This window comes from Sapajus apella, unplaced genomic scaffold (assembly GCF_009761245.1).
Source record: "Sapajus apella isolate SASKATOON/1434 unplaced genomic scaffold, GSC_monkey_1.0 scaffold9, whole genome shotgun sequence".
In the NCBI taxonomy this organism is placed as follows: Eukaryota; Metazoa; Chordata; class Mammalia; order Primates; family Cebidae; genus Sapajus; species Sapajus apella.
In genome coordinates, this window is record NW_022436949.1 from 14,655,175 (window position 1) to 14,671,310 (window position 16,136).

Genomic DNA, 16,136 nt, shown 5'->3' on the forward strand with positions numbered 1-16,136 from the left:
CTCATGGATATGAAGAATCAGTATAAATAAAATGGCCATACTGCTCAAAGCATATTAGGGATTCATTGCTATTCCTATTAAACTACCGATAACATTGGCAAAACTAAAAAGAAAAAAATTATTTTAAAATTCATATGGAACCAGAAAAAGAGCCCAAATAGACAAGGCAATCCTAAGCAAAAAGAATAAAGCTGGAAGCATCATGTCACCCACCTTCAAACTATACTGCAAGGTGACAGTAACCAAAACAGCATGGTAATGGCACAAAAACAGACACATAGACCAATAAAACAGAATAAGAGCCCAGAAATAATGCTGCACACCTACAATCATTAGTTTCTTGACAAAGCTGACAAAAACAATAGCCCAGTTATCCCAGCACCATTCAGTAAATGTAATGTGATTAGTGCTCAACATCACTAACCATCAGAGAAATGCAAATCAAATGAAATATTATCTCACAGCTTTTTAGAATGGCTCTTATCAGAAAGAAAAAAGTATTGGAGAATATTGGAGAAAAAACAACCCTTGTCACTATAGATGAGAATATATAACCATTATGAAAAACAGGATTAAAATTCTTCAAAATTAATAATAGAAGCACCCTATGATCTAACAATTCCACTTCTAGCTATATAGCCAAAAAGGGAAAAAAATCACTATCTTGCAGAGATATTTGCACTCTCATGTTCATTGCAACATTATTCAAAATAGCTAAAATATAGAAGCAAGCTATGTGTCATACAACTTATGAATGGATAAAGAACACGAAGTATTATTCAGCCTTAAAAACGGAAATACTCCCATTTGCCAACAACATGGATGAACCCATAGAATATTATGTTAAGTGAAATAAGCTAGACATAGAGAGATATAGTATGATCTCCCTTACACGTAAAATCTACAAAAGTGTTAAATGCATAAGTAATAGAGAGTAGAATTTGGGTTGTTAGGGCCTGGGGTGTGGCAGAAAAGAGAAGATATTGGTCAAAGGGTCAAAGAAACTTTGAGGTATAAAATGAGTAAGTTCTGAGGCCTAACATACAGTGTGATTACTATAGTTAATACTGTATTGTATACTTAAAATATGCTGAGAGTAGATCTCAAGTGTTCTTAACCCCCACTCCCCAAACACACACATGCATACAAAATAGTAATTATTGAATCAATGATATGTTAATCAACTTCATTGTGGTAGTCATTTTGCAATGTATATGTATATCAAAACATCATGTTATACATCATAAATATATATAATTTTTATTTGTCAATCATACCTCAGTAATACCGCAAAAAAAGAACTCCAGAATAAAACAATGGGGAATGAAAAGAAATAGCTGATATGTTTTTCCATTAAAAAAAACCAATCCAACCGTCAATAAATTTGCTAAGGAAAAAATAAAATATTCATACTGTGGTATATCTGTTGGCTTTTTGTTGGCCTTTGGAGAAGTGTTTATTCAGGTCTTTTGCTATTTTTAAATGAGAATTTTTTTTTTTTTTTTGCTATTCAGTTGTATGAGTCCCTTGTAAATTTTTTGTGTTAACTCTTATCAAATATATAGTTTGAAAATAATTTTTCCCATTCTGAATGTTGCCTTTTCATTTTATTAACTGTTTTATGAACAGAAGCTTTTGGGTTTGATATAATCCCATTGCTTAATTTTGCTTTTGTTCCCTGCACTACTGGTGTCATACAAAAAAATCAGTATCAAAACCAATATCAGGGAGCATTTTCCATATGTCTTCTAGGGCTTTTATGATTTCAAGCATTTAATTTATTTTTAGTTATTTTGCATATGGTGTAAAATAAGTCTCCAGTTTTATTCTTTTGCATGTGGCTATCCAGTTGTCCAAACACTGTGTCTTGAAGTGACTATCCTTTACCTACTATATGTTTTTAGCACCTTTGTAAATGATTAATTGGCCGAATGAGTTAGTTTATTTCTAAATTCTCTATTTTGTTCCATTCATCTATGTGTCTGTTCTTATGCCAGTAACATACAGTTTGATTAGCATAACTTTGAAGTATAGTTTCAAATCGGGAAATATGATCCCCTCAGCTTATTCTATTAGTCTAAAGATTAATTTGCCTATTTAGATTTTTTGTGGTTCAAAATGAATTTTAGGATTATTTTATACTGTTTTGTGAAAAATGCCATGGGAATTCTCATAGGGATTGCATTTAATCTGTAGATTTCTATGGGTAGTATGCCTTATAGCTGTTAGTATATAGATCTTTCATTTCCTTGGTTAAATGTATTTGTAAATATTGTATTGCATTGTATGCTATTTGCAATGGGATTGTTTTCCTAATTTATGTCTCAGAGATATCACTATTACTGTATAGAAATACAACTGATTTTTGTATTCTGCAACTTTATTGAATTCATTTTTTGTGTGGAGTCTTTAGAGGATTCTATATATAAGATCAAATCATCTGCAAATGGATATAACTTTACCTTTGCCATTCTCTTTTTGATGTACGTTACTTCTTGTCAAATGCTTTTTCTGCACTATTGAGATGATTATACAATTTTTATTCTTCAATCTTTTAATGTAGTACATAACATTTATTGATTTTCATATGTTAAACCATCTTTGTATCCCTGGGATAAATCTCACTTGATCTTTGTGGATGATCTTGATAGTATGCTACTGAATTCACTTTATAGTATTTGTTGAGAATTCTTGCATCTATGTTTATCAAGGATATAGGCCTGTAATTTTCTTTTCTCATAGTTTCCTTGTCTGGTTTTGTTATCAGGATAATGCTAGCCCTGAAAAATAAGTGTGAAAGTATTCCCTCCTCCTCAATTATTTGGAAGAATTTGAGAATTAATATTCATTTCTTTAAATAATTGGTGAATTCATCAGTGAAGCCATCTGCTCCTGGGCTCTACTTTGTTGAGAAATTTTTTTTCATTACTGATTCTATCTCCTTAGTCACTATTGGTCTATTTAGATTTTCTACTTCATTATGATTTAGTCTGGCTAGCTTAAATGTGTCTAGGAATTTATCCATTTCTACTACGCTATCCAATTTTTTGTGTATTGTTCATAGCAGTTGCCTATGATTATTTGTATTTCTGTGGTATCAGTCATAATGTCTCCTATTTCATCTCTGATTTTGAGTTTTTTCAATTTTTTTCTTAGTCTAGCTAAAATTTTGCCATTTTTGTTTATTTTTTAAAAAACAATTTGTAGTTTCACTGATATTTTCTATTGTCTTTTTAGTCTCTATTTCTGTTCTTATGTTGATCATTTTCTTCCTTCTAACTTTAGGCTTAGTTTTGTTCTTCTTTTGTTTCTCACAATGTAAAGCTAGGTTTTTCATTTTTTTGAGATCTTACATTTTTCTTCAGTTAGGTGTTTTTCACTGTGAACCTCACTTTTATTAATATAACTACTTTTCCTGCATCCCATAAGTTTTGGTATGTTGTGTTTCCATTTTCATTCGTCTCAAGACTTTTGTTTATTTCCATCTTGATTCCTTCTTTGACACATTAGTCTTTTAGGAGCATGTGGTTTAATTTCCACATATTTGCTTATTTTTTAAAATTTTCTGACTGTTATTGATTTCTAGCTTCATACCAGTGTGTTCAGTAAAGATGCTTGATATGATTTCAATATTTACAGATTTCATAAGACTTGTATTGTGGCCTAATGATCTATCTGGGAGAATATTCTGTTGCTTTTGGATGTAATGTTCTATACATGCCTTTTCGGTTTATTTGGTCTCTTGTGTAGGGTAAGTCAAACTTTTTCTATTGATTTTCTGTCTGGATAATCTATCCATTGTTGAAAGTGGGATATTGAAATTCTCTATTATTTATTGTATTGCTTTGAGTCTGCTATTGATGGTCTTATTTTCTATCTCAGTTCTATTCTGCAGCTCAGAAATTTGTTTGATTCTTTTTTGTGTTTTCTTTTTCTCTGTTGAACTTCTCATTTTGTTCTTGTATTGTGTTCCAAGTTTTGTTAAATTGTTTATCTGTGTTCTCTTGTAGCTCATTGAACTTCTTTAGACCTATAATTTTAAATTATTTGTGATGCAGTTTGTGAATCTTCATTTCTTTGGTGTCAGTTATTAGAAGTTTACTAAATTCTTTTGCTGGTGTCATGTTTTCCTGATTCTTCCTGATCATGGCCTTGCATAAGTATCTGCACATTAGAAGTAGTAGTCACCTCTTCCAGACTAATGGACTGGACTTGATAAAGAAAGACCTCCAAATGCGGGGGTTGGAAGGCATGCTAGAATATGCTATGGCACCTCACACCATGTGTGGAGAGATGTGGTTGCTTCCAGTTCTAGAGGAACATGATGCCTTGTCAGCTCAGGCAACTAATGTTGGCAACTGTGAGGTCCTTGTTGGTGAGAGCTGTGGAGGGTCTATAGTGAATGTGAGAGCTATTAGAGTCCTCCACAGTGCCTCTGTGCCCAGCAGTGGAGAACTAAGGCTAAAGGTGGAGGGTCTTGGATTAGCAGTGTGCATGAACATGGTGGCAGGGGCTGGGGCTGACTTTAGGTCAGATGCCAGCAGCAATCAGAACCACTACTTCGGGGTTTGGGGCTGAAATGTGTATGCAAGTGGCTGCAGGAATCAGCTGTAGGGCAGGGCTGGTGGTCGGGGTATGAGCCATTTTCAATTGCATAAGCAGTGGCCATGCTGAATTTTGGGCCAGGACACCTGCAGTGGCACCAGCTGGACAACTCTTGGGTAGGGGGAAGGAGAGGCATGGAGTCTCAGGCAGCTGGAGTCTGCCATGGCAGACGTCTGAAGCTCCGGTTGCAAAGCTGTGGTGGTCGATGCTGGAGAGTCTTGATATTCTCAGTGTTGATATTCTCAGTGGTAAAGGCTACTGGAGTCCTGTGACTACCAGGGACCATGGTGGTACCCTCTGTGTGGCTGATACAGTCCCTGTCCTTTTTTGTTGGTAGCCATCTCAGATGTCTTAGCTATGCTGATCTCCCCAGCAATCTGGGTGCCCTGAAAGAGAGGCAGGTCTTTGGACAGTGACTGAAAAGAGTGGGAAAGCTGGTTATTCATTTGCTCTCTTTTTCCTTGCAAGAAAATCCCAGAGAACAGGAATTTCCATTTTCATTCTGAGCAGTGCCAGTCTGCAGGATGGAATAATGTAGGTAAAATGAAAATTTTCATCTGACTTATTTTTAACAGCTATTCCCAGGTTTTTTTTGCTCTACCATGCTGCTGCAGCTTCTTCAATGGAATCCTGAGCTCTCCAGTGCTATTTTTCTGGATAGCTGTCTAACTGTTGTTTTCTTCATTTTGTTGGCGGACAAAGGCTGGGATTTCCTACTATGCCATTTTGCTGACAGTACTTCTTTTAACTATTATTTAATTTATTTATGCTCTTTACACTCAGAAGATTTACCAAATCTACTAGGATTATTTTGCTAAAAATAACTGCCTTATTTCTCTAGATCATCACAAAAATATCTACTATTAACACAGAAATTCTAACTTTAGTATTTTTCAATAAATGGTTTATATACTCAGATGAATTGTAATACTTCAATGAGACATTGATGATAAGAGAAACAAAATTAAAAACCCTACTGACAACTCATTAATTAAGAACTTATACCAGGAATTTTATAGTGGCCTATTTATATTGTTTTTAAAAGTGAGTAATAATAGAAAGCTTCCAATAATGCCATTAAAATACTATTATTTCATTAATGAAAACCAATAAACATTCTCTAAATATTATACATTTTTGTAATCCAGGAAAATTATGTCCTGAGCATTTAGTAGTAAATGTGAACAAAAGCACTTGCTAATAAATTAAATTATAACATTTATATTTATGGTGTTAAAAGGAAATCATATAATTTACCACATATATTATGAATGGTTTTCCAAATATAAAAATAATTCAATATTAAATCAAAATGACAGCCTGTGATAACTTATAAGTACTTTAATGTGTTGAAGGCCTCAAAATTATGTATTAATACATACACACACACATATGCAGTTATCTCCTAGTATCTGTGGGAAATTGGCTTCAGGACCCCCACTGATATCAAAATTCATGAATGCTCAAGTCTTCTATAAAATGGCACAGTGTTTGCATACAGCTTACATACATCCTCCAATATAATTTAAATTATTTCTAGATTACTTATAATACGTAATACAATGCCTACACATTGCATCAGTCTCATAGATTTAACTTAGTCCTCTGGGTGCAACGAGTTTAACTTTTGCTTTTTGGAAATTTGCAGAGAGCTTTTCTGAATATTTTCAAGTAATATTTTGTTGAATTCATGGATGTGGAACCCACGGATATGGAGGACCAATGGTATACATACACACACATGCATATATAAGCATATATATAGTTAGATGTATCTCTGCACATATATGTTACAAAATGATATATAAGCATTTATTGATGTGGTAAACTGAATATCATAAGTACACAAAACATTTTAAGTATTTTCTGTGTAATGAAAATCAAAGATTGGGAATGGCATTTTATAAAAAATGGTGTGCAACAAGTTCATGGATCCAAAGAATGGAAGAAAAACCTGAGTAAAATTAATGAGCTTATTAATTAGAAAGCTCTGTTTGGAGGGCCAGGTTACTTGAAGACTCGCCTCTTACTCCTTTTTCATAGAAGCTATTTTTTTTTTTTTCAGTTTGAACCAGAGCTCAGTGCCAGGTAGCTATTGAATCTCTGGGTTCCCTGTACACAAAGCTAAGTTATTCTCAAGAAAATAACATTTTTTTAAGAACATTTAGGTATTATATATTAAAATAACTCTGGAATTAAAAAAATAAAAGCATGTGGAAAATAGCTCTGGTAATTTAGAATAGAAACAATGAAAAATGACCCCAAAAATGTGTTTCAAATTTATGTAAGATCAAACACCACAAAGAAGATATGTAATCCAAAATAAAAAAATAAACTGACCTTATAGCTTTATAGTATATAAAGCAAGCATTGTTGATTAATATTGAAATAATAAATTAACAATTCTAATGGAATAATTTAACTTATTTCTTTTAGAAATTGAAAGATAAATTTGATCAAACATTATTAGGATTTGAAGCATTCAGATGAAAAAATGACAAGTTCACATTAATGGACATATACAGCATTATTCTCAAGACAGTATACACATTTTATTTAGACTCTCAACACTTAAAATTGTTAATTAGGTCATAAGCATTTAGGAAAAAGAAATTGCAAAGTCAAAACTCTTAAAAACAGTTAGGATAACTAGTAATGTGAAAACATGGTTGTTCTGTTCAAATCTTCTGGTGAAACTAATGAAAATTGTTTGATAAAATAATTTTAACATATTTTAAAAGCATAAAACTAGCAAGATAGTAATTAGCAAGTGAAAAATATTTGTGATAATAGCAACCAAGATAAATAAACATCATTGAAGCTGTTTTGTTAGGAAATTATTGGATAAAACAAGGATCTTGAGCATCGATGTTTTTCTTTTTCTTATTTTTCAGTTTTACTGAGGTAGAGTATGTATATAAACACCACACATATTTAATGTGAACAATCTGATGAGTGTGGACAAATGCAAACATTTGTAATAGCACCACCACAATCAAAGTAATAGGCATGCCTAACACCCTCCAAAATGTCCTTTTGTTTTTTATTTTGTTTTTGTTTGTTTTTGTGGTAAGAGCATTTAACGTGAAATCTACTCTCATAAATTCTTAAGTACATGTTGTCCATCGTTAACTATAGCCACTGTGTCGCAGAGCAAATCTCTGTTTATTCACATAGCATAACTGAAACTTTATAGCTATTCAAAAACAACTCCCCATTTCTCTTTTCTTCAGGCCCTGGCAACCACTATTGCCTTTTCTGCTTCATTGAGTTTTGACTATCATTGATACCCCATGAATATTAATTTTCAAGATTTGGAAAAATACCAGGACCAAAAGACAAATTTTAGAATCACCTAAATTGTGGAGTCTAATAAAAGATTCCTTTCTCCTAATGATATGACCTTCCAAAGGATATACTCCCACTGTAAGTGTAAACCCAGAATAAAATTTTATCACCAATCTTCAGGGAATGTCTCTTTAAATTAAGTGGAAGTACCTTTGGTGCTAAGCAGAGCATGGAGAAATGATGTCGAGAAGGTGCAAATATAGCACCTCTCCTGTAGACACTGAGCTGAAGTTCATACCTAGGTAGGGAAAAATCCAATCATTTAGTTTAAAGTAGTTCCTAAAATTAGTGCCTTCTGAAGCACAGAAGAAATATACACAAATACCTGCTAGAGTTGTTCCTTCATTCTGAGCCATAAAATGGTCTGACACAAAATTTTTTTTGGGAAAGGAATTACTCACTCAAAAGCCACTTGGCACAAAGACAAGCAAGAAAATAAATAAATGAATATGTATGTATGTGTGTCTGTGTATGTGTGTTCATATATAAACACATACTCATTGATATATTAATAAAAGCAGGTATATCTGCATATAACAACAGGAAGGAAAGGAAAGGAAAGACCTTAAGCTATTGGAATTATCAGACACATATAAAATAAAAATTTGTAAGAGTGAAGTGTAAAGTCGATGTAATGATAGAAATAACTCGAGACTTAGAAATCTATACACAGAAAAATCATCCTCAAAAACCAGGACAAATTTGAAATTTTTCATAAAACAAAAGTTGATATGTTGTACTACTAGCAAAACAAAACCAAAAGAAATTGTAACAGATATGTTTTAGGCAATAAAATGATGATCACAGAATGAATACCTAATATGTTAGAAATGAATAATACAGGCCAGGCGCACTGGCTCACGCCAGTAATCCCAGCACTTTGGGAGGCCGAGGAGGGCAGATCACAAGGTCAAGGGACCCAGACCATTCTGGCCAACATGATGAAAACCTGCCTCTACTAAAAATATAGAAATTAACTGGACGTGATGGCATGTGCCTATAGTCCCAGCTACTCTGGACGCTGAGGCAGGAGAATCACTTGAACCTGGGAGGCAGAGGTGAGGTGAGCCGAGATCATGCCACTGCACTCCAGCCTGGTGACAGAGCAAGATGCCAGAAAAACAAAAAAGAAAAGAAATAAATAATACAAAGTAAATACATAGATAGAAATAAATATTGTTCACTAAAGAAATACTAATAATTACTTCTGATTTTAAAAGAAAAATAGATAATTTTTTTTTTAAAAAAAGTAATATGCAAGTCAGATGAGGGATAAATAAATATAAGTATTTTCTGATTTTGCATTATCCAATAAGAGGATAGATTTTTATTACAACTAATTAAATGTGTGAAATAAGATTTCAAGTAAAACTAGTAAACTGATGGAAAATAAAAGATGTTAGAAGCAGTAACATAGTAGAAACATCTTCTAATACATAGAAGAAAAAAATTGAAGTTTAACAATGAAATTTTATCAATCTCAAAAATAGAACACAGAAAAAGAAACACAAAAATGGCAGAAAATGAAAAGTTAGCACAAAATAACTTTCAATATTTGAATATATTGACAAATTATGCCACTTAAAGATTATCAAATTGGAAATAAATTACATTATCTTTGATATAGCAAAAGTGAAGGAAAGTCAAACAACTGAACACACAGAGCACATTTCTAAACCTCAGGGCAAGTAAGATTGAAATTAATCACAAAAAGCTAATTGAAAAACCCCATGTGTTTAGAAATTTTAAAAGTTAATTGTCAGTACACCAAGAACAAATAATACAACATAAGAACATTGAAAATATTTTGAAACACTACATGAAAATTACAGCATATGAAAACTGTTTAGAGGAGAATTTATATTCATTTTTAGAAGTTTAGAGGAGAATTTATATTCTTTTTTTAAATTTTATTGATCTATTTATTATACTTTGAGTTCTGGTGTAGGGGAAAATGGCTAGCCATATGCAGAAAGCTGAAACTGGATCCCTTCCTTACACCTTATACAAAAAATAACTCTAGATGGATTAAAGATTCAAACATGAGGCCTAACACCATAAAAAATCTAGAAGAAAACCTAGGCAATACCATCTAGGACATAGACATGGGCAAGGACTTCATAAGAATTTATATTATTTAAAAACTAATACAACTGAAGAGATCAACTTTATTAAGCTAGGCATCCATCTCAAGAAGACATATTTAAAAAACAACAAATTAAGCTGCAAAAAACTTTTAACAGGAAGAAAATAATAAAGAACAGTAGAGAAAATGGATTAAAAATCAAACAAAATAGGCCTAATCAAAAAGAAAAATTATTATTCAATAAAAGGATACAATTAATATGATGATTGACTCAAAAAACACAGCTGGCCAACACTGAAAATAAAAGAGAAAGAATTTTACATGCTATAGACACTGTAACATTATGAGTCATAAAAACTGTGAATACATTTGAATAGTTACATTTCATAAACAATTTTCTAGAAAAAAGTACTAAGTATAGAAGAGTAAAAAGAACATAGATATTGAACAAGTAATTAAAATATTCCCAAAAGAAACCCCAGATCAGGTTGACTTTTCAGTTAACTAAGCTAAGCATACATTATCATCAACTGTGGTAAAAATAATTTAAAAATTATATAATAACAATAAAACATTGCCTCTTCCTGAGAACAGAAAAAAGAACAATTATTCCAAATTTCAGGTTTAAAAAAACTAGAAACCAAAATCTAATTAGGCAATAGTAGTATGATTGTTAATAGGCCAACCTCACATATCTCAAAATATTAGCTAATAAAAATGGAAAATTGCTTTCTTTTCCAATTAATATAGCTTAGTTTTCTATAAATTAATCTTGGGTCAATGTGTTAGTCTGTTTTTACAATGCTGATAAAGACATACCTGAGATGGGACAATTTGCAAAAAGAAAAGAGAGAGAGATTTATTGCTCTTATAGTTCCACATGACCTGGACAGTCTCACAATCATGATGGAAAGGAAAGAGGAGCAAGTCACAACTTACACAGATGGCAGCAGGCAAAGAAAGGGCTTGTGTAGAGACACTCCCATTTTTAAAACCGTCAGATCTCGTGAGACCCATTTACTACTATCATGAGAACAGCATGGGAAAGACCTGCTCCCATGATTCAATCATCTCCAACTGGGTCCCTCCCACAACACATGGGAATTACGGGAGCTACAATATGAGATTTGGGGGGAGACACAGAACCAAATCATATCTGTCAACTATATATTGGGCTTAGTATCAATTATTTTAATCAACTTCACTAAGAAAATAACATTTAAATAGCCCACAAAATTATTAATATTGCTGGTGTAATTCCCTAGGAAACTGACTCTAAAATGGAGATGTGCTGCAATGCAAGCTTATTGGCAGCCTTTATCAATTTCTTCATAGTTGTCCTGGGTTATACCCCTGGGTCATTGGATATGGGTTGCTTTAAGAAGCTCTCTGAAGCTAAGGCATCCATGAAAAAGCTAAAAACTGCAGTTGGCTACTGACAGTCCCCTCAGATTTGATGTTTTCATCAGGGATACCCATAAACTCCACACAGCATCTTTTTCTATCACTTCTATTTCTAATGCCACAGTGTCTGCTGAAATTTATGGATCTAGCTTCAGAGCTGCTTTCACTGTAGCCTGGCCCTGATGCAGAGTCCTTTCCTGCTCTGTATCTCACACAAACCCAGCAGCTTTTCAAATCACTCAGTGTATGGTGTGGAGCAGAGTTCCCAGATGTTGAGTATACTGTCTCCAGGGCCTGAATATGCTACAAGGCATTGCTATTCTTCAGGGTGTAAAATGTAAAATATATTAATTCTCCTTTGGGAAGAGCATCTCAACATGCCTCTGACCACTGATCTTTTGAAAACTGATTTTGTAGGCACATAGGCATAGGGTTTATTATACACCCTCTGAGGCTTGGATCATAATAAGGTCTCCAATTTAGCAGTCCATTCTTATTCATTTGGTCCAATTAACATGATATGAACAGTAAAGTGGATCAATGTGATTTTCTGAAGAATAACAAGGCACTGCAGATCTCTTTAGACTGCAATAACACAGATGGTAAGAGAGTAAGCATATCCTGGATATTAATATATAGCAATACTATTTTCCATTCCAAGTGAACATAAACTGCTTCTGATCCTCTTTTCTAATGAGATAAAAGCAAAGCAAAGCAAAGCAAGCAAGCCAGAAAACAAAAAACACCTTCAACAAGTGAATGGCTACATACTATCTACCTGCAGTTGTATTTGTTAGTATACTCTAGCAAAGGCACTGCATCTGGCATCGTGGTTGCAATTGGGGCCACTATTCCATTATGTTTGTGATAATCTACTATTATTCTTCAGCATCTGCCTTGAATATTAAGTGGGTATATGTCCAAAACTATAATCCCTACATTCTTTCATGTGTTTCCAGTGTTTTGGCATCCCTGGGCCACATTGGAAGAAGAATTCTTCTTGGGCAACACATAAGATGTGCTAACACTAATGAAAGCTGATGAGCTAAAAAAAAAAATTGCAAAAAAGGTCTCATAATGTTTTAAGAAAGTTTATGATTTTATGTTGGGCAGCATTCAAAACCTTCCCGGGCCACATGCAGCCTGCTGGCTGCAGGTTGGGCAAGCTTGCCTTATATACTTAAAAGTGGTAATAAATTTCATGCTGTCATTTAAAAAATATATGGTTGATTTTTTAATTGTTGTTTTATTTTTAATTTGGCTGAGGCTGGGGGCAGGATTGTTAGAGGCTTACATTTTCCCTTGGTATCATGAGATGATACCATGATCTCATGCCATAGGCCAAGAACCCTGTGCCAACTACCAATTATGTCTGTTTTGATTATGCATTCATAAACCAGGAAACTGATCACTGGATGGATTCAAGCACTAGTGGAGACAGCCAGAATCAAACCTTAAACAAGACTTCACTTATTACATGTATTCCAAATGCCCCTTATCTAATAAGAATGCCATTATGATTCTCCATAGCCTTCATTATTAAGAGGCCTCAAAATATTTGAAGATATACCTTTCCTCAGTATATATTTATCTCGGTTGTACACTTGCATTTGTGCTGCATAACCTTTCCACTTGGAATTCCAATACTTGAAGTGTCTGGGTCAAAAAACATTCTCAGTACTAAAAACTGGGAAAGAGATGCTGACCTTTTTTTACATGATATCCTTCAGCTTCTTGGTCATCCATTTTTGCTTTCATTTAATGATTTAAAACAAGTAGGTCTCATTTGCTTAATGCCAAATTATTTTTTCACTGAGATATCAATTTCTACAATCAGGAATTCTTTTTCTTTAATTTGCTATGGGTGAGGCTCCCCATGTGCCCTTTTGACCTTGCCACATATCACAGTAACTGCATCCAGTTGACTTTCAATACTTAAGTACTATTTTTTCAGAGGCCTCCCATCCTGCTGTTTATCTATAATCCTAGTTCCCTAATGGCCTCTCATACTGACAAAAGTGGCTTACACAGAGGGCCACCATCAAACATTTGAGGACTCTGGTGCTCCCTCACTAACACATTCCTAGCACGCTTGGTAAATGGCATATCATCCGGACATTCCCCTGCAACATAATGTGACAAATTTTAAGCCCTTATATAAAACAGCCATTCCAGTAAGCCCGATTTCTGAGTATTTTAATCTATTCCTTGACAGTATTTTAATCTATTCCTTCACATAATTGCAATGGCAATTCTGACATTTCAGTGTCACTTAGAGTAGGCCATTGATTTTTCCCTGTTTTTACAAGCCATCCTAGCAGCAAGTTTACCTCATGTCCTGGAGTCTTTTTCACGCAGCTAAAGAGTTTATTCCAGGTGAATGCTCCAAAATCAATAAATTCTCTCATGATCAAAGAGCTTCAAAATTCAATCCCTCATACTCTTGTTTTCTGATGGTACATGCTAGCAACGTCTTTCAGATTCCTTGATTTTTTTAAAGTCTCTTTTTTCCTCTGTGTTTTTTTTTTTCTTCATATCTTCAACAGGTATAACTTAATTCCATAGTAGCAGTGGGAAGTGGGAGCAGATCCTGATTGGAAAAGGTGTATTACAATCTTGAAACAGAGAGAACTTTGCAATATCTCAGAAATGTTTGCTAATGCAAAATGTGGATGAGTAGACTGTTTTTGCAGGACAAATAAGCTCAGAGGAATCTAAATATACAAGATTAAAAAAAAATCAAGCTGGATTCTCCTATCACATGGGTTAAGGTGACATTATTTCCCAGCCAAAACCAGACCTTCACCTAGCATGCCAGCTTTCTTTGGGAGTTTAACTTTCTTGGGAACTCAACTACTTTTACAGTGAAATTGTCTGCTTGGTCCTGAGCTTTTTCTGCATTACCGCTGCTGCACATGGGAGCCTCTTTGCAAACTACAACTGGCCTTTGAGGATGTGTGCAATGGCTCATGCCTGTAATCTCAGCACTTTGGGAGGCCCAGGTGGGAGGATCACTTGAGTCCAAGAATTTGAGACCAGCGTGGGTAACATAGTGAGGCCCTGTCTCTACAAAAAGTTAAAACGTTATCTGGACATGGTGGTGCATGCCTTTAGTTCCAGTTACTAGGAGATGGGAGTACTGAGGTGAGAGGAACAATTGAGCCCAAGGGGTCAAGGCTGCAGTGAGCCATGATTCTGCCACTGCACTCTAGCTTGGACAATAAAATGAGACGCTGCCACAAAATAAGGAAAAAAAAAGACTGACTTTTGAAATTTAAAACCGAGATTTTGACTCCCATTTTCCAAATCTATAAATAATAATAATAAATTAATAATAACTGGCACTTGTTACGAACTTACTATATACTAAGCATCTCTCGAAGTACATTTTTTTTGAGATGGAGTCTTGCTTTGTTGCCCAGGATGGAGTGCAGTGGCACGATCTTGGCTCATTGCAGCCTCTGCCTCCAGAGTTCAAGTGATTCTCCTGTCTCAGCCTCCTGAGTAGCTTGAACCACAGACACACGCCACCATACCCAGCTAATTTTTGTATTCTTAGTAGAGACGGGATTTCACTTTGTTGGCCAGGCTTGTCTACAACTCCTGTGCTCAGGTGATCCGCAGCTTTGGCTTCCCAAAGTGCTGGGATTACAGGCATGAGCCACCACGCCCTACCACTAAGCACTTTTAATGTAGAAAAAGTTATTTCTGACAAAAACAAGATTATTCTATTGTGTACATCCTGATAAAGTTTCAGATAATAACTCTGATTGATCAGCGTACACCTACTGTTCATCTCTGGACTAAGCAACTATGCCCAGAGTTTGCATCAGGATATAACTGCTTTTTGTTGCTGCCACATGACTGGACTTTGAGGTGGAGAGGACAAACAGTCTTCAAAGGAAAAGACTGATAATGAATAAATGTAATTTTAGAAGTTCAATTATTTGTTAATAAAATAAGAACAAAAGGAAAATGAGATTGTAAACAATTATGTTTATACATTTTAACTACTCAAAGTATTAGATTGGTGCAAAAGTAGTTGTGGTTTTTGCCATTAATGTAATGATAAAAATGCAATTACTTTTGCGCCAACCTAATAAATATATTCTAAGTTGAATTCATTAATATTCTAATTATTCAGAAGCACTAGGATTAAATAATACTACATATATTAAAGAGAAATCATAAATTCTGAGAACATTTACATTCTTAACACAAAAATCAACCATTTTAATGCAGTTATTAATAACAAATAAATAACGTATATTCCTTAGAATATACTTTCCAAAATATCCTAGTTGGTAACTTTGTTTTCAGTGAGTAAGCATCAGTAATTATAAATTTTCATTAGTGAGTCTACAAATACACACACAGACAGGCATGACAAACACAGACTTTTTCACAATTTTAACATTTTTCACCAATTCAGAATTCAGATTTAAGAATGTTTTTGAAATCATCAACATATATTGATTTATAAATCAAACATTAGAACATTTGAAGTACTAAAGGATTCTGTCTATTTGTAAAGTTTGATTCTTTCTATGTCATTAATTAGAACAGGTATGTGCAGCTCCCAAAAATTTACCTTCTTTCATCATCATCCTCATTTATGTGTATATATATATAATATGGTTCCGATATTTATACTTAAACTTGACTAGCTAATGCAAAGATCATTGTATATGAC